This window comes from Ovis aries, chromosome 17 (genome assembly GCF_016772045.2).
Source record: "Ovis aries strain OAR_USU_Benz2616 breed Rambouillet chromosome 17, ARS-UI_Ramb_v3.0, whole genome shotgun sequence".
Taxonomy (NCBI): domain Eukaryota; kingdom Metazoa; phylum Chordata; class Mammalia; order Artiodactyla; family Bovidae; genus Ovis; species Ovis aries.
The window spans coordinates 58,327,791-58,346,056 of NC_056070.1; the positions used below are offsets into that span (position 1 = coordinate 58,327,791).

Sequence of the window (18,266 nt, forward strand, 5' to 3'; positions counted from 1 at the left end):
AGTCCATCCTGTTTGCTACCAGTTGGGGGTTGTGTGTGGATGGGTGTGTGTGGTTATGTTTTCCTTTTGGCTGCCAGTCAAGCTTCCCCTTTATCCTCTTCACTCTCCAACCCCATCGATGTAACCCCACCATCGAGGGTGAACTGGATGGTCCCTGCCATTGTTGCTGAATGGACATGAATGAAGGGGCAGCCACGTGGCAAGAACCAGGTCCCACATCTGGCAGCAGCCGCATCTGCTTTCTCTTAACAGGCTCCTGTTGTCCTCCAGCTGGCTCCACGCATTTCCCATCAGCGGAGAGCCCCAGTGGCGGTGAAGACCGTCCCGGGGGGCCAGCACCGCTCTCCAGTCCCCTTGCCAAGTCTCACCACTTTCCCCCAGAGCACCTTGCTCAGGGCTTCAAGCTGGCCTAGCCGATTCCCTGAGTTCATAGCACATTTGCTTTGTTCCCCCTCCTCTTCTCTGAACTCTGAGGTCAGTGCCCCTTCCTATTGCTTTTTCCTGGCTCCGTTGTTTCACTCTGGACTGTCACTTAGCATGCTTCCTGCCCAAATAGGACAAGACCTGGTAATGAAAGTCCCCCTTCACTCTGGGGGGCCCTTGAGCATTAATGGCCTCTGGAAGCAGATATTGTCTGACTTCCGGGAGTCTAAAGTGCTTGACCTGCACATAATTACAAAATGACCTACCAGACAAGGAAATGTTTGTTTATACTCCATCTCTGTCGTCCCTGCCCCCCTCCCCAAGGGGAAAAGTTTGGCAAGGTCCATTCTCCTAAGTCCATTGTGAGTCTTTCCTCTGGGTTTCCGTCCTGTCCCCTCCCCTCAACCCGCCTGTGAGGTGGGTGGTTGAAAGCAGATCAAGTGAGTTTCTTGCTTAAAAAGTAGGCTGAGTCGTGCAGGTGTGTCGCCTGCCTGCCCTCACACCTGCAGCATATATCTCTTGAGCTTATCTGATAAGCCAGGTGCCGTGTCAGACACGATGCTGTCAGAGTGTGTCTGGTGTGGCCCCTGCCCTTGTTAAGCTTGCAGTTTAGGTGACAGGTGCAAGATGACAGTCAGGGTAAGTGCTCTGATAGAAGAGTTCAGGGCACTTTGCAGGCATTTAATGGGGTCACCTGACCCACTAGTGGTGCTGGGAGGTTGAGGAGTTCAGAAAAGGCCTGGGTTGCATTCATCAGGCCTTGGGGGACCCCATTCTTTTTAAAAATTACATTTTACAATGGAGTTAGTATAAACCCAGGCTAGATCATCAATATATAGTTGCTATTATAGTCACTTTGTTCTTCTGATTTTAAAAGAAGTTAAACATTTTGCTCCTGGGCCCCTAAGGTATTGTGGGTCCATGGCTATCTCTAATGGAGAAATCAGCCCAGGAAAAGCTGCCCTGAGGAAGAGACAACTAAACAGATCCAGAGAATAAACAGGACTTAATTCAGTGAGCCAGGTAATGGAGACAGCACATGCAAAGGCCCTGTGGTAGGGGAACTAACCCTTGGGGAGTGTCAGAGATGTGTAGTGCAGAGAACAAGGGGACGCAGAGATAAAGTGAAGCTAGAGACAAGGCAGGACCATATGGGACATGGATGTTATTGTGACCTTTGCCCCAGGGCCGTGGGAAGTTGACAAGTTTTAAGCAGGGCAGTCTGGATGACTTCTGAAGATATCACTAGGAAGAGCTAACTGAAAAACCGGTGATGCTCCCATGGGTACCTCCCTGGTGGTCCAGTGGCTAAGACTTCACGCTCCCAGTGCAAGCGACCCAGGTCTGATCTGTGGTCAGGGAACTAGATCCCCCATGCTGCAACTAAAGATCCCGCATCTGAAATGAAGACTGAAGACCCTGTGTGCTGCAGCTAAGACCTGGTGTGGCCAAATAAATAAATATTAAAAAAAAAAAAAAAGAATAGAAAACCATTATGCTCCCTATCCTGAAATTCTCTCTATTAAATCTAATCGCCAGAATGAGAACTGGTTTGAAATTGATCAGGGATCAAACTATGTGAAAAAGAAACGGAGACACAGCTGCTGGTCCGTGATTAGCGGAGAAGAAAAGACAATATTTTGCCTCGACTTTCATTATGCTCCCCCAACCTGGATCGGGCCTTCAGGAAACAGATTCTGAGACAGAGATTGCGTGCAGATTCCCGGGAGTGTGCTCTGGGGAACAGTGTCTGTAAAGGAGTGAGGGCAGGACCCAGCAGATGCAGCAGAAGTGTCAGGCACTCCCACGGGGCTCCCTGGGGCAGCAGCCCCCACGGAGGCCAGGGGGCAGGGCCTTTGCACCTGCCGGGTGAGTGGCTGCCATGGGGGCAGTGGGGAATCTCCGGTGAGCAGCTCTGAGGTCACTTCCGGGTGAGGGTCTCAACGCCCAGCAGCCAATACTGCTGGCCCCCAGGGAATGCACTTTTTCTGTTAAGGGCCTGGGAGTGAATATTTTCAGGTCTTCGGGCCATACGGTCTCTGTTGCAACTGCTCTGCTCTGCGGTTAAGGCGCAAAAGCAGCTGTAGACGCTACATCATGAGTTGGCATGGTTGTTGGTCAATAAAACTTTTTATGGATAAAAATTTTTAATTTTACATAATTTTCACTTTTCACAAAATATTCTTCTTTTACATTTCCCCCACCCCACCCCCTCAACCCAACCATTAAGAAAGGTAAAAACCGTTCTTAACTTGCGGGCCTTGGACCAGGTTTGGCCTGTGGGCTGTAGTTTGACAACCCCCCACCACAGCCCAGAAGGAGATGCAGGAGTTGGAATCTTTGGTGTTTAAGTTGTCAGCTGTAGGCTAGTTGTCAGGGGACGTTTCCCTTCTCCCTTCAGCTTGCTTGTCAGTAAAACAGGAATAACTTGAAAACCTAAGATCCTGCAATGGGGGCTGAGTGGGGTTGGGGACCCGGGGCAGGCTCTGTTAAAGCATTCCTGAGTCATATTCAGAATACTGAGTACCATGGATACATTTCTCCATCCAGTACTGCCCTTCAGGCCCCAGCCATGCTGGAGTCTAAAGAAAACGAGTAAGTCTGCTAAGAAGCCTGGTGACATCCTAACTGCACAAGGGGGAAACGGAGTCAGGGTTGGTTTAGCGTTTGGGGGATTTTTCCCCAGCGTGAAAGTCAAACCTACACCAGACAAGTCCCTTTCCTTTTCTGTTTCTCGTTCTGGAGAGACCAGTAGTCCCCTCTCCCCACCTCCTTCCCTCCCCTGCCTTCACATTCTCACCCTCTCATTCCTGTGTGGTAGCAGCCCTCGTTAGTGTCCTAACCTCAGGACTGGGTTTCCAAAGCTGCCTGCAGGAGGCCTCCGAGTGCTTAGAGATGAAAAGACACAGTCTCTGCAGCATCCTCTTCCCCCTAACCCCCACAGGAGCGAGCACATATCACCATTACACAGCCCAGAATGCTCCAAAGGCACACTAAGTCTGGGTTTGTGACCCTAAGACTCACAAATTGCAAGAAGAAACCAATAGAACATCAACTTTGAATTTCACCTCCGACTCTGGCCTCTTTCCTTGACAGGTATGTGTTCCCCTCAACCTGCATTCACGGTTCACCTCACTATTGGTTGCCGCTTATTTTAGGGGTCAGGAAGTGATTGGGAGGGGGCAGAATGCCGTTTTAGGGAGTCGCGGCTCCCAAAGCACGTTGTAGAAGTCATTGGCCCTTCTGAATGTCTGGAGTCACACCTGGCCTCGGGGCCAGTTCTCAGCTTCCGGCACAGCTCAGCTTGGCGGCTGCCACTGTGCCTTGCTGTTTGTGGTCCCATTTAGCTTGTTCACTTGCAACCCCACCCTTGTCCTTGTTCTGTTCTACTTCCTTCCTCTCTTACTCTGGTGTTATTCTGGTTATCGTGGGAGAGAAAGGGTACAGCGTCTCCATCTGTCACCTAGTGGTTGTCTGGGTTCCCAAAGGCAGCACGTCTGTGACACCTGGCACCAAAGGAGCTGGTCAGTCTTCCTGTTCCCCTGCTGTGTTCTCTACGCCTGGGTCTGAGTGCCATTTTCATCTCCGTCCCTTTAGTCCCGGGATGTGTTTGCTTCTGACAAAGTTGATAAGCCTCGTTGAGAAGATAGTTCATGGATAGTTAGTGGATCAACTAGACAGAAACTCCTGCAGGCTCAGAATCATGCCTTGTGTTTATTTTCCTGTATCCCCACAGTGCCCAGAATAAAACAGCCTTCAAGAGTCACCTGTTGGTTGACAGGACAAATCTAATGTTTCTTGGATCCCACTCTCCTTCTGCCACTCAGGCCCTCATCATCTGTTTCTTGGGCCTTTATGATAATTTCCCATTTCACCTCCCTGCCTGTCCCCTTCCCCATTCCCTGTCAGGTTCAAATAGTTGAGCCCATAACTTGTACTATTTGGGCTAAGTTCTCTCGGTGGGGCAGCAGGGAGCCCTGCTATTCAGATTTTCCTGTGTGAGGGTGAGGGGGGCCCATTTCTCATCCATCTCCATATCTTCAGTGTGTGTCAAAAGGCCCAACTCTTAGCGTGTGTTTAACAGTGTGTGCTGAGTGAATGAATGAAAGGATGGGAGGAACCTCTTTAACTCCGCATGCTGCCCTCCGGCTCTCTCTAATCCCAGGCAGGATGAATTCTTCTTACTCTAAGCAAAATCTTTTGGTTCAGCATCTACTGGCACATATTATAAAAATCCTCCTCAAAGAGGGGGATCCAGAAGGACCCCGATGTCAAATGGTTTTGAGGACTATCTGCATCCTCTTTACCCATTTCAAGACTGACCATGCACTTTGGCATTTAAAGACTCTGAGACATCCCACGTTTAGATACCTCTTTAGCTTCATTCTTTTGCTTATGGATATCCAGTTTTCTCACCACCGTTTGTTGAAAAGACCATCCTTTCCCCCATTGTGTCAGTAACTACTGATTTTTAAATCAGAGCTTAAACGCACAAGGATAGCAGTGGTGGTGGTAGAGAAGGGGTCTGTTAGTATTACCTTGGCCCTAGGGACATCTTTCAACTAACTCCTCTCCCCAGTTTGCCTGGGAGTGGGAGGTGTGCAGACTGGCCAGGTGAATCTGGAAAAAGCTCCAGGTGAGGACATACCTGGTGGTACAGTAGATAAAAATCCACCTCTCAATGCAAGGGTCATGGGTTTGACCCCTGGTCCGGGAAGATTCCACATGCTGAGGAGCAACTAAGCCCATATGCCGCAACCACTGAGCCCACTTGCTGCGACTACTGAAGCCCACGTACCCAGAGTCTGTAAGGCTGCACACAGCAACAAAGCCCCAGCACAACCAAAAATAATAAAAAGAAGTAAATGAGGAAGAAAACACTCCGGGTGATCCAATATATGTGCCCCTCTTCTTCTGGTTGTCAACTTAGAGCCAACGGAGGACAGAAATCTTCAAACCGACGAGAAGTGTCACCGTGCAGGGTAGAGACACTTTGCCCATTGGATCTGCTTGACTAGCGTGTACTTTGTTCCTACTGGGTTTTCCCAAAGCTCACAGGTGAGCTCACCCACCTGTGAGCTCTCCGGAGGCTCGGGACCTGGCTGCCCAGGTGCCGAGGATGAAGTGCTGGCTGCCCTGTACCTGGACAGTCCAGGAAGCACCCTGAGCATCTGCCTGCAGTTTGCACACCCATTTGAAAGGCCCCCTTGGGGGAAAAGGGAGGAAGAGCTGCTGGAGGGAAGAGAGGAAGAAGGACAGACAGTTGGTCTGCATGGAAGGCATCTAGCACAGGTGTGTGTAGCAGCAGATGTCAGCCTGCAGCACCCCCACGGTTCCCTGGCCCTGCAGAGGGAAATGAGAGGGAGAGCGGAGCTGGCCGGGCTCCTGAGGAGCCTCAGCCTGGAACTGCAGCGCCCGCCTCTGTGTATATAGCACGCACACCTGCTCCTCCCTTCCAAGGATCGATCCAAGGCCTGGAGTACACAGGCATCTCAAAGAGCTGGTCTTCACTGCAGGCCTACTAGTGCTTCTAAACGGTTATTGTCTGGGGGCTGTGTTGCTGTGAACACCCACTCAAGGGTCCCACCAAGCCTCCACATTGGCCACAGTGTGGATGAGGGAGTGGCCAGGGCGTCCAGCTTTGTCTGCTGGAGATGACCGTACCCAGGAAACTGTAGATCAAGTGGAGGTAGGATCTACAAACGGTCCCAGAAGCAAAGCCTGAGCACCCTGGGTTCAGCAGAGCTTTTATCCCTTCCTCTCACTGATGGCAGGCAAACCAGTGGTGGTTGGTGGCGGGGTAGAAAGGGCGGGAGGTGAGCGGGGGCAGCAGGAACAGGAAAGAGCAGGCACCACCACTCCCTTATGTTCGCAGCAGAGCATGGGCTCCCTGTCAGCATCCCTACTGTACTTTGGAATCCTCCTCAACTGCTGCCCTCGGGGTCAGCGCAGGCCCTGGAGAGGGAGAGGGGAGCTGTCCTGTAGGATGCTCATCCTGGCTGCCTCCGTGAGACTTTCGTTGTCCCAGCTGGAAGAAGCAGGAAAGTTGCTCCTCCCCAAGTATTTGTTCTCTCTTCGCATGGAGGCTGGAACAAAAGCCCAGAAATCCCTGCTCCAAAGTTCTGTGTGGTGCGGAACCTGGGAGACCTAGGAAATCGTTGAGCCCAAAATTGAAAGGGATGGTGTGGGGCCGGGGGTATGTGTGACCAGGGAGATCATGGTGCTGATGATAACCGCCCCCACCCCCCAACCCAGGGTGCTGCACGGGCCAGCCCGATCTGAATACTCTGCTTGTGTAAGTCCATTCAACACCCCCAAACCCCCTGGAACTAAACACTGAAACCTTCCTATCCCACACACGAGGAAATGGACTCTCAGCCAGGTTGAGTAACCTGTCCACACAGCTGCTGTTGCTGCTACTTCTACTACTAGGCTAGGATCAGATCACAGGGAAGCTGGGTTCAAAGTCCATGCTTTTAACTACTCTTATGCTATAAAACAAACAAACAAAAAAATCAAATCCAAAATCAAAAGCCGATTTTCATCCACCAGACTGACGACAAGTAATAGGTTTGATACAATCAAATCACCATGAGGCAGTGGCGAAGGGCCTGCACCTCATTACGTCCCAAAAAGGCCTACAGGCTAAGACTGGGGCTGGAGGTTGGTGGGCACTTTCATCTTATCTGTGTTTATTCTGCAATACAGAATATACTTGTACAGGACTTGGGTTCATAACTCATAAGAGAGAGAGAAGTGAAGATGGTCGGGGAAAAGAACCAAAGATAAAGACCTGGAGGGTTTTGGGAGTCCAAAACCTTTGATGTGAATTCAAACATTGAATGTGACCTCTTGGCTACAGAAATTCTGCCGGCCTTGAGCCTTGGAGGAGCTCATGTTTTCCTCCAGCACACATTTCTTTACTGTGTTTCAGGCTCTGGGTCGGGCTCTCGGCAATTTCCACACGAACCGAGGGTGTGTCCTGATAGTATGGTCTCACGTCTGTCCCCAGTCCTGGTGCCTCTGTGGCGATGAGGTCATGGCCGCATGCAGGGAGGAGCGGGTTCACCCCTCAGCTCCGATTTGTGCTGGGCTGTTGCCCCAGAGCAGCTGCTGCAGCAACATTTACTTTGTACAGCGGCCAAGAGAGAGAGGGAGAGGGAGAGAGCGAGCCGGCAAGAGTGAGCGCGCATGAGCCTACCCCATTCCAAAATATTTCTGACAAAATCTGGCACTCCTGGTTCTAATCAAAATACTGAACTTTGGAACAAATTAACATTCCACAGCCTTGCAGGGAAGGAGAACTCAGCCGAGACAACTTCAGTTCACAACCACAACAAAAATAGCTTCTCCCGGGGAAGACACAGTCTGCTAACAAGGTCACTTTTGTTTTGCTTCCCCTGCCATCTGGCTGAGTGGCACCAGGGGCTGGATTTGGTACCGACTTCTTCTGCCGAGAGTGGATGGGAGCCGGGTGGCACTGCAGAAGGCTTCTCAGCCTCCTGGCAAAGGGTGCCGGCACAAAGTTACCTTCAGACACCCCCCAGCAAGCACGCGGGCAGATGGAGCCCCGGTTTCACCCAGCCCGGCTCAGCTCTGAGCTCCGAGTGTGCAGAAGGTGTGACACCAGCAGACAGCAACAAGCAGGTGGGAGTCAGGGGAGAGTGAAAAACACGACAGGATGGGGAAGCTATCTTCGTCTCGAAAAACATTCCAGGACTCAACGCAATGCTCGCTCTGGCAAGTCGGGAGTCTGAGTTCCAGAAGGCGAACAAAGAAGCATGATTTGGGGTTTGGATTTTTTTTTTTCTTTTCCTCTTCCCTTCTGCTTGCAAGATTCAGCCCCTCTCTATCATTATCAGGGATGTTCGGTAACCTCCCTTGGCCTGTTTCCTCGTCTGTAGGACAGACTCACCTGCACTTGTGGGTGAAGAGAGCAGATGCCACTGCCTAAGGGCATTGGGCTGGAGTTTCCGAAGAACATGAGTGCCCTCTGACCTGGTAGCCCAGGAGGGCTTCCATGTAGAAACACCCTTCAACAGCCCTCTACAGATCTTCCAACATGACATAAATAGCCTGCCCAGAGTTACTTCATTTTGAAGGTGTGGAGCTGGGATTTGAACACAAGCCTTTTGCTTACGGAGATTCTGCTGCTGCTTCTATACCAACGATTTTCAATCTTTTAAAAAAGGATCAAAAGCCATGAATATCCACAAGGGGTTCACGGCCTAGTAAAACCACGTCCCTCTCACGAGAAGTCTGTGTGTGCTAAGTCGCTTCAATCTTGTCCGACTCTTTGTGACTGGACTGTAGCCAGCCAGGCTCCTCTGTTCTTGGGATTTTCCAGTCAAGAATACTGGAGTGGGTTGCCATTCCCTTCTCCAGGGCATCTTCCCAACTCAGGGATCGAACCCGCGTCTTATGTCTCCTGCCTTGAGAAGCAGGTTCTTTATGACTAGTGGCACCTGGGGAGAGGAGTCTAGGGAGCTTAGTTAATTATCATAGTAGATCTGCTGGGAAAACAAACAAAGCTTTAGTAAAACGGAGAAGGAATATTTAAAATGACCTAAAATCTCCCTACCCTTAAATGAAGGAAAATAAGTTCATTAGAACATCTCCTTTAGGGTTCCCACACCCACTCGCCCCCATCCCCTGCCAAAAGACATATAAAGAAACTTTGATTTCAAGTGAGTTAAATCTGGTCTCCCAGGGGTCGGAGGTGGGGTGAGTCTGGTGAAAATCTTGGGACTCTAAAGTTGTGTCATCGCTGCCTCTGGGGAATGGGGTGAACAAGGGGAGCCCAAGGTCCCACTGTCGCAGGTGGTTCCTGAGTCCGAACTGAGCTGTGGCATCTGGCAGAGGGTTTAAAAGGTCAGGAAGAGTCCTGGGACTATTTGCAAGTGTTCATTGGTATTAAGGACTGAGATCCTCTCTGCTGCTGGAACCTGTGGGTCTTGCTTCCCCAAATAACACAGGGAAGGCTTCCCACTGCCCCCCAGCAGGGAATATGGTTGAGGAGGGGGGCAGTTAGGCTACTGAATATTGATTATATACCAGTCAGTGAGCTCAGCCCTGTTGTCTAACAAGGAAGAAGAGAGATAAAGCACTTGTCCTCAGAGGGCTTTCCATCTTATAGGGAGATAGACATTGAACTCAAAGAACGGGACAGGGTGGAATGAGGGCAGAGACTGAGTTTCTAGGTAGAGAAACACAGGCCATAAGAACAACGTGAAAAAGAAAAGAACACTGGTGGCTCCAGAATATTCTACCTCAGAGACGCACATTGATAACTCGTCCTGAAGCAGTGTTGAAAATAGCACTTTGCAGGCTTTTGAGGCAATGAGAATTATCTAAGTCAAAAAATACACATGGGAGGTATTGAGTGGAGTGGGATGTGGGGGGAGGACTGAATCCCTGGGTGGCTGAGGCAGAAGTCCACATTGCCTCCTCGTCCTTTGCTTCCCCGCTAGCAGCACCAGCTGGACTGAATCCTGACCTTATTGACTGGTCCTGTGGCACCTGCTGGATTCTCCCTGGCCATCGGGGCCCTCATGTGGTGGCCGCTTGGGCCCCAGGAGGACCGGTGGACGGATACTGGCTCCTGGATTGGCCGCATCTGGGCCTCCGGTCGTCCCTCACTCTTTCAACAGCTCACGCAGTTGTTTGCTGTCAACACAGCAGCTGGTTACCCAAGACGCAGGACAAGCCATCCTCTCACCTGCAGGATGGTTTAGGCTTACATAGCATCAGGCCTGAGAATGGGGGGAAACTTGTGGGCATTTTTTTGGCGCTGACAGGCCCTATGAGTCTGTGACATGAGCCGAGGTGGGAGAGAATCAGTCAATGAGACTGTCACCTCCCAATAGGTCAGGTTCCTCACGCGGAGTCCAGCAGGCCCCACCAGGGCTCCTGGTTTGCAGATCGGTGAGGAAGAGTGAGTGTCACAACTCTTCCCAGTCAGAGCCTGTGCTCAGCAGCTCTTGACTCCGGCTGGTGCTTACCCAAACTGGCCTCCCTCTTTCAAGTAAAGGACACATTTTTCACTCTCTGTGTTTTCAAAGAGAAGCTGACACTGAGAGAATGTTGTGAATCACAATCAGAGTTCCCTGCTGCAGAGCACACAAGATGAGAATTGATCTCAAACCTCTTCCTGTCATCATTTACTGAGCACTGGAAAGACACACTCATAAGTCAGCGGAGAAAAACTCAGAGTCCTGGTCTCTAGCTGCGTGTCAACAAAACACCGCAATGATGTCGCCTGCTGTAACACCAAGCAGGATTAAACCACAGCCCAGCCAAGTCTCCTTACGCTCCCAAAGTATCAAGGTGATCTTTGACTTTACCTTTATTATTCTTTTAGTCAACTTTATTGAGGTGTAATTTTCACACAATAAATAGCACTCATTTCAAGTGTATGGGCTGACGTTCTGACAAATGTCTGCGACCGGATAACCATCACTTCAATCAAAGTATAGAGTATTTCCAACACTCCACCCCTCCAAATCCCTTCCAGCTTTTGGAAGAAGTCAGTCCCCTTTCACCTCTGCCCTCAGGCAACCACTGATCTGCTCTCTGTCACTCCACTTTTACAATTTGTATGATTCCAGGTAATGGAATCAAACAGTGCGTACTCTTGTGTCTGCCTTCTTTTTACTGGTTTATGAGATTCAGCCACATTGTTACATGTATTAGTAGTTTATTTCCTTTTACCGTTGAACAGCATTTCACAATTTGTTTATAGATTCACCTAGTTGATGGGCATTTGGGTTGGTTCCAGATTTGGATGTTATGAATAAAAGTTCTTATAACTAGCTGTGTATGAGATTGTGTGGACATATGTTTTCATTTCTCTTGGACACATACCTAAGAGTATCTGGGTTGTGAGGTAGGTATATATTTGCTTCTTAAGCAACTGCCAGACCTTTTATCCGAAGTCGATGTTCCATTTTCACATTCCCACCAGCAGTGTCTGCTTCTGGGTGTTCCGTATCATCAGCACTTGGTTTTATCAGTCTTTCTAATGGTAGCCGTTTCTAATGGACGCAACGGTATCTCAATTATTTGCGTTTCCTTGGTGACTAGTGTTGAGCACTTTTCCGTGGGTTTACTGGTCATTGTATACCTTCTTTTCTTTGTTGCTTAGTCACTAAGTCGTGTCTGACTCTTGTGACCCCATGGACGGTAGCCCACCAGGCTCTTCTGTCCATGGGATTTCCCAGATAAGAATCCTAGAGTGGGTTGCCATTTCCTATTCCGGGGAATCTTCCCAACCCAGGGATCGGACTCGCATCTCTTATGTCTCCTATTTTGTCTGTTCTAGCTCATTTGCATTTCCACATAAATTTTAGGTCAGCTTGTTTCTATTAAACACTCTGCTGGGATTTTGGTTGGGGTCATGTTAAATCTGTTTGGGGAGAATCAACATCTTAACAATTTGACCCTACCCATCCATGAACATGGTATATCAATCCATTTATTTTAGTCTTTTAAAATTTCTTTGAGCAGTGTTTTGTAGTTTCCATTGTACAGGTTGTGTACATGCTTAAAAAAAAACTTTTATTTCATGCTTTGTGGTATTATAAGTATGGAATTATATTTATTTGTTTCCATTTGTTGATTACCCTCTCTTCTTCCTCCTTTTTTTCAGTTATCTCTTCCTTTTTGATTCTAATCCTGACATTAAAGCCTTAAATATATTTTTTTTTATCCTTGACACTACTGATATCCAGGGTTCAAAAATTTCCCAGTTGATAGTTTAGTCGAGAATTGGCATTGATGCTACTCTACATGTTGCCTCTCATCTCAGCATTTACAGCTTTTCTTAGCATAATTCTCAGCTTATCAAACCATCTCCCTTCTATCACTTTCATCCCTTTTCACAGCTCCCACAGTCACACCTCCTCCATACAGCCTTCAAGAAAGATGTGACAGGTACTGTGGTATCTTTTCAACACTGACTCTTCTGTTACTCACCACCACATTAACTGAAACAATTATCCAGTTGTTTGTTCAAAATGAAGGAATTTTATGTTATTGAACTCTTGTGTGCCTGCGTTAGTTACCTTGGGCTGCTGTAATAAGGTGCCACCAACTGGGTGGCTTGAAACAACAGAAGCTTATTTTCTCACAGTTCTGGAGGCTGCAGTCTAAAAATCAAAGAGTTGGCAGGGCCACACTCCCTCTGTCACCTGTCGGGGAGAATCCTTCCTTGCCTCTTCCAGCTGCTGGTAGTTCTCAGCAGTCCTTGGCATTCCCTGGCTTGCAACCATATACCTCACTTTCCGCTTCCATCTTCACATGGCATTCTCCCTGTGTGTGACTGTATTTCTTCTTTTCTTATAAAGACACCAGTCATACTGGATTAAGGGTCGGCACACTCCAGTGTGATCTAACTGTTACATCTGTGATGACCCTATTTCCAAATAAGGTTGCATCCTCAGGTTCTGGAGATGATGACTTTAATATTTCCTTTGGGGGGAACACAATTCAGTACATAGCAGTGTCTTAGCTCTTTCTCATCTCAAATGTTCTTCCTCATTTTATTCTCTTGAAAAATTACTAGAGGGCCAAGTTCAAAATCTGCCTTCTTGGGTATTTTTTTCTGAATACCCCAGGAGAAGTGAATCACTTCTTTGCCTATATTTATAAGCATTTTTGCATTACTATTAGAAAATTTCTCACATTGTGCGGCACCTAGGGACAGAAGCCATCTTATTCATCTGGAAATAGAGCTCAAGGTCCCATAATCCCATTTAGATTTCCTTCATGGCAAAGCTTTTCCTAATGTGAGCATTTTAGGCACATATGTAAACAATCCCTAGCCTTGTAGATTAATGAAGAAAATGAGGAAGTTTTCAAGGTCCTGTGTTATTTAATTTTTTATTTTAGGAATGTTATCTTTAGGAAATACTCTGGCTAAGCATTTGAGATCCTATTTATGTATTCATGTGTAAAATTCTCTTTTCTTAGTGACTACTCTATGTTCAAAAAAAACCCAAAAACAAAATAAAACAGTCTTTTAATGTAGATGTGGTATATCCGAGTTTCTCAGCCTTGGCACTACTGACGTTCTGGGTCAGATTATTCTTTGCTGCAGGGACTGTCCTGTGCATTGTAGGATGCTGAGCAGCCTCCGACCTCTGTCTAGCAGGTACCAGTAACCCCTTCCTCCCTAGTTGTAACAACTAAAAATGTCATATAGCCAAGAATCCCTCAGTTGAGAGCTATGGTAGAGTATCACAAGGCAGTTGAATTCTTAATGTAAACATTACAAAAATCATCCAAATTTCTCTTTGTTCTGCTTTCTTATTAATCCTCTCCTCGACCCTTAAAGCTGCTCTGTACTGAGACCACTGGAGCTGTGAGTAAGTTGCGTGGCTCAGCTTTCCGTCGCCACTGCCTCTGTACATCTGGGGCCTGTGGGTGGCCTCATTCATGCAGAGGGAAAAATTAATGCCCCTGTTTCTTGTAAAGACTCGAGGACTCGAGGAACATGAGGAACCAAGCCAGTGCTCTGGTATGCGGAGCCCCGTTAACTTCACTGTCACCCCCAGAATCTTCTGAAGCCCTTGCTGAGTTCCTCCTCAACTCATTGAACTAGAAGGAATAAGATTGTGGTGTTAGAAGAAAGATCAAAAGCCAGGGGTGGAAATAAATCATTATCTGGAGGGAATTTTAAAAGTAGTACATTGGTGGACAGGAGAGCTGGGAAAAAGAGTCCATGGTGGCCCTGTACTCTCTAGAACTATTTCTAGATAGTTCTAGATTGCAAGTATTTCCTGCAATGGTTTCCAAACACAGACCCAACTGCCCTCATCCCAGGCAGATCAGATTGTGACCCTTTAACAGGAAGATCCCCTGGAGAAGGAAATGGCAACCCACTCCAGTGCTCTTGCCTAGAAAATTCCATGGATGGAGGAACCTGGTGGCCTACAGTCCATGGGGTCGCAAAGAGTCCGACATAACTGAGCGAATTCACTTTCACTTCTGTTTTGTGGTTCTAAGGGAGCAGGCAGGACTTGCTGTTTGGAAATGACCTAGAATCTGCCTTCTTTTCTCAACTCTTATCTTTGGTTTCAGTTTGGAAGCTGCTACATTGTAGGCTGAAGGGCTCTCCTCTTCAGACTGGTTGACAGGGGTTCCTGAGGAATTAAGAAAATGTTGTTTCAGAGTGGAGACCCTGCCTTAGGTTTTGGGCCCTGCTCAGTGATGTAAATCCTTCAAATTGTGGGACAGATTTTTACTGGATGAGGAAGCTTTTCCTCTGATATGTTAAAAAAAAAATTGAGGTAAAATTCACACCTGAAAAATCCCATGGACAGAGGAGCCTGGTGGGTTATAGTCGAAAGGGTTGCAAACATAAGATTAATCAATTTTTAGAGTATATACAATTCACTTATGTTCAGTGCATTCACAGTGCTGTGCAACCATCATCTCTATCTAGCTCCAAAATACTTCCGCTGCCCCCAGAGGAAACTTCATACCCATTAAGAAGTAACTCTCCGTGCCTCTTCCCCTAGCCTCTCACAGATATTGAATCTGCTGTTTCTATGGATTTACCTGTTCTGGACATTTCATATAAATGGAATCATACAGTATGTGACTCTCTGTATCTGACTTCTTACACCTGGCATATGTTTTGGAGGTTCATCCATTCATAGCAGATGTCAGCCCTTCATTCCTTTTTAGCCTTGTATAGACATGGCACATTTTGTTTGTCCACCCATCTACTGATGGGCATTTAGGTTGCTTCCACGTTTTGGCTATTCTGAATAATACTGTATGAACGTTTGTGTTTCTCATACTTAAATTAAAAAAAAAAAAGACTGTGGTGAAATATACAGACATAAAATATGCCGTTTTGACGATTTCAAGGTTTGCACTTCAGTGACACTAATTACCTTCATCGCGTTGTGCAGCCATCACCATAGTCTGCTTCCCAATCTTTTCCATCACCCCTAAAGGAAATCCCATACCCAGGAAGCAGTAACTTTCTATCCCTAACCCCAACACTAGCCCCTGGTGTTCTCTGATGTGCTTACAGTCTCTGTGAATTTGCCTAGTCAAGATAACTCATACAAATGAAATGGTACAATATTTGTTCATTATATCTGGTTTCTTCCACTTAGATGACTTCAAAATTAATCCATGTTGTAGCCTGTGTCACCGCTTTATCCCTTCTTGTGGCTGGATAATACTCCATTGCCAGGACCCACCACATTTTGTTTATCCATTCATCTGTTGATGGACATTTGAGTTGCTTTCCCTTTACGTCTTTTGTGAATAGTGCTGCTGTGAACAGTCACATCTCTCATAGGTGTTTGAAAAGTGCCCATAACCCTCAGCATAATGTCCACACTCCTCAGTATGGCATCAATTGTGTGGCTTCTTCTATTCCCCTGTCCATGGTGTGCACCCTCCTTATGGCCTGGCCACACAAACTGCTTATAATTCCTGAATTTGACTAAATGTGCTTTTAACTCCCGTGTCTTTGCACAGGTGCATCCTTGGCTTGGAATGCTTTCTGTCCTTTCTTCACCTGGCTGCCTCTTAAGTGCCCTTCAAGGCTGAGATGAAGTGTCACCTACGCTGGGAAGAGCGCCCTAGCCTGGCCTACCTTACTGGCTTAGGCAGAGCAGCCAGGCAGAGACCAGGAGCAGGTCCAGGAACCCAGCCGCTGGTGAACTAGTAGAGCAGAGGAGGGTAAGGTGCAGTGAGGCAAGGGGGCATTGTGAATGGTGTCGGGGGTTAGAGATGGTTTTACTAGGGGTGGATTTCTGGCTTCAGTGGAACAGACAGGCTAGACACAGCTCAGGTCTGCTGGTTCCTGCTGTATTCCTGAGACTCTCTGCTTCCCTGCGTCATAACTCTTACCTTGTCACTGCGTCACAGTCCATTAATCTGACCGTCTCCTCCAATGGACACAGAGCCTACTACATATACTGAAAACAGGCACTTTTCCTAAGGGAAGAAGACCTACTCTTACTAATTGAGTAGTAGTCTAGTAGTAGTAGTAGATTGTCTCTCTCTTCTCTTTTCATATCTCTATTGGGACTTTCCTGGTGGTCCAGTGGCTAAGACTCTGCACTTCCAATGCAGGGGGTCTGGGTCTGATCCCTGGTCAGGAAACTAGAGGCCACATGCTGCACCTAAGAGTTCACATGCTGTAGCTAAAAGATTCCGCATGCCACAGTGAAGATCAGAGATCCCACATGCTGCACCTGAGACCTGGCACAGCCAAATCCATCAATCAATATTTTTTTTTTTTTAAAGAAAAGCTCTATTTTAAAAAATATTTCATGGGTGAGATATCATTTACCCATGAAAAGTGTGCAGATCAGTGGTTTCTTAAAATATTCACAGAGTTGTGCAATGCTCATGATAGGAATCATATACCCAATGGCAGTGACTTCCCATGCCCCTCATTCCCCACACTACCCTAGGCAGCCGCTTCTGTCCTCTCTCAGGTTGCCTTAATACCCGCAAACATTAGACACCCTCCCTCCCCTTTGTATGTTGGGTTTGAACATCCGAGTTAGTGAGAAAATTTTTCCAGGCAGAGGCGGAGAGAGAGAGGCAGCTTTGTCAGAGAGAGGAAGGAAGGAAGGGACAGACACTGGGGCACAGAGGCCGCAGATACATGTGATACTGGGACCGTCTGGCTCAGAAGATTCATAGAAAGAAAGAAAGCAAAAGATGGGAGAAATTAGCAGGGAGAGAGCCAAAACGTGTTCCTTTGGGAACGTTTGCAGAGTTCTTTTCTATGGAAAGAAACAGTGATGTCATGGAAAGTAGATGGCTGGACATATTGTTGGGATGAATGTTCCCATTGATTACATGAGCTGCTGACAAGCTGCTGCACAAATGCTGCTGTGTGTGATCGGTGTCCATGGTTTTAAAAGAAAGTGACGAACATTATCTAGGGTCCTCTTTCCATCCCACTTTTATGTGTATGAGGTAAGTGATCTGCATGTTTGATTCTAAGTCTCCTAATTTAAATAAGCTCCTGAACATGTTAACTTGTCTGCTGAGTATAAATATTGTATTGAAATGCAGATTTCCATCTTTCCCCACTATGTTCAATTAAAAAGAAAAGGAAAACAGCAGGTCCATTTAGAGGACTTCTTTGCCCTCTAATGGGAGAAGCAAAGCACTGAGGTTTTCTGTGGGAGGGAAAATAATGGCCCCTCAGATTGTCCACCACCTAATTCCCAAAACCTGCAAATCTGCTGCCTTATGTGATGAAAGGGACTTTGCAGATGTGGGTAAGAATCTGGAGATGCGGGGATTAGTGTGAATTATCCAGACGGGCTCAATGTGATCACAAGGGTTCTCATCAGAGGGAGGCAGGAAGGTCAGAGTTCCAGACAATGTAGCCACGGAAGAGGAGGTAGCAGTGAGGTGGGGCCAAGAGCCATGGGACACGGGTGACCTCTAGAAGCCAGAAAAGGCAAGGAAGAAGATTGTCCCCAGAGCACCCATAAGGGAGGCAGCCCTGGGGACCCATCTCAGACTACTGACCTCCAGAATGACGGACGGTAGACTTGTGTTGCTGTGAGCCACTCAGTTTGCGGTAATTTGCTACAGCAGCAACAGGGAACTCACCTAGATTTCTACCTTCAGTTTGAGTTTTGCTTGGAGACGATGGCTCTTCCTTACTGAGATAATGTCCCACAGCTACTGCATGAGAGCGATGTGCCAGGAACTGTGCCAGACCTGGAACAGGCATCATCCTGTTCCATCCTCCCAGCGACACTGCTAGACAGGCACCATCATGCGCTTGTTCGTACAGTACGTATGTGTGCGTCCAGAATCAGGGTGTTGGCAGGACAACACTCCCTCCA

General features: G+C 47.6%; 1 long non-coding RNA gene across 4 annotated transcripts in view; it reads left to right on the forward strand.

The window, feature by feature from the left end:
• The first annotated feature begins 3,255 nt into the window (after window positions 1–3,255).
• The window catches only part of LOC121816951 (uncharacterized), a 282,412-nt gene continuing 267,401 nt past the window's right edge, over window positions 3,256–18,266 (forward strand). Inside the window, exons 1-2 of one of the 4 annotated variants that reach the window (XR_009596876.1) lie at window positions 3,256–3,519; window positions 15,922–17,379. This is a non-coding gene — a long non-coding RNA (uncharacterized LOC121816951). The remainder of the gene's footprint in view (window positions 3,520–15,921; window positions 17,380–18,266) is intronic. The other 3 variants (XR_006056690.2, XR_009596877.1, XR_009596878.1) reach the window with 3 other exon arrangements.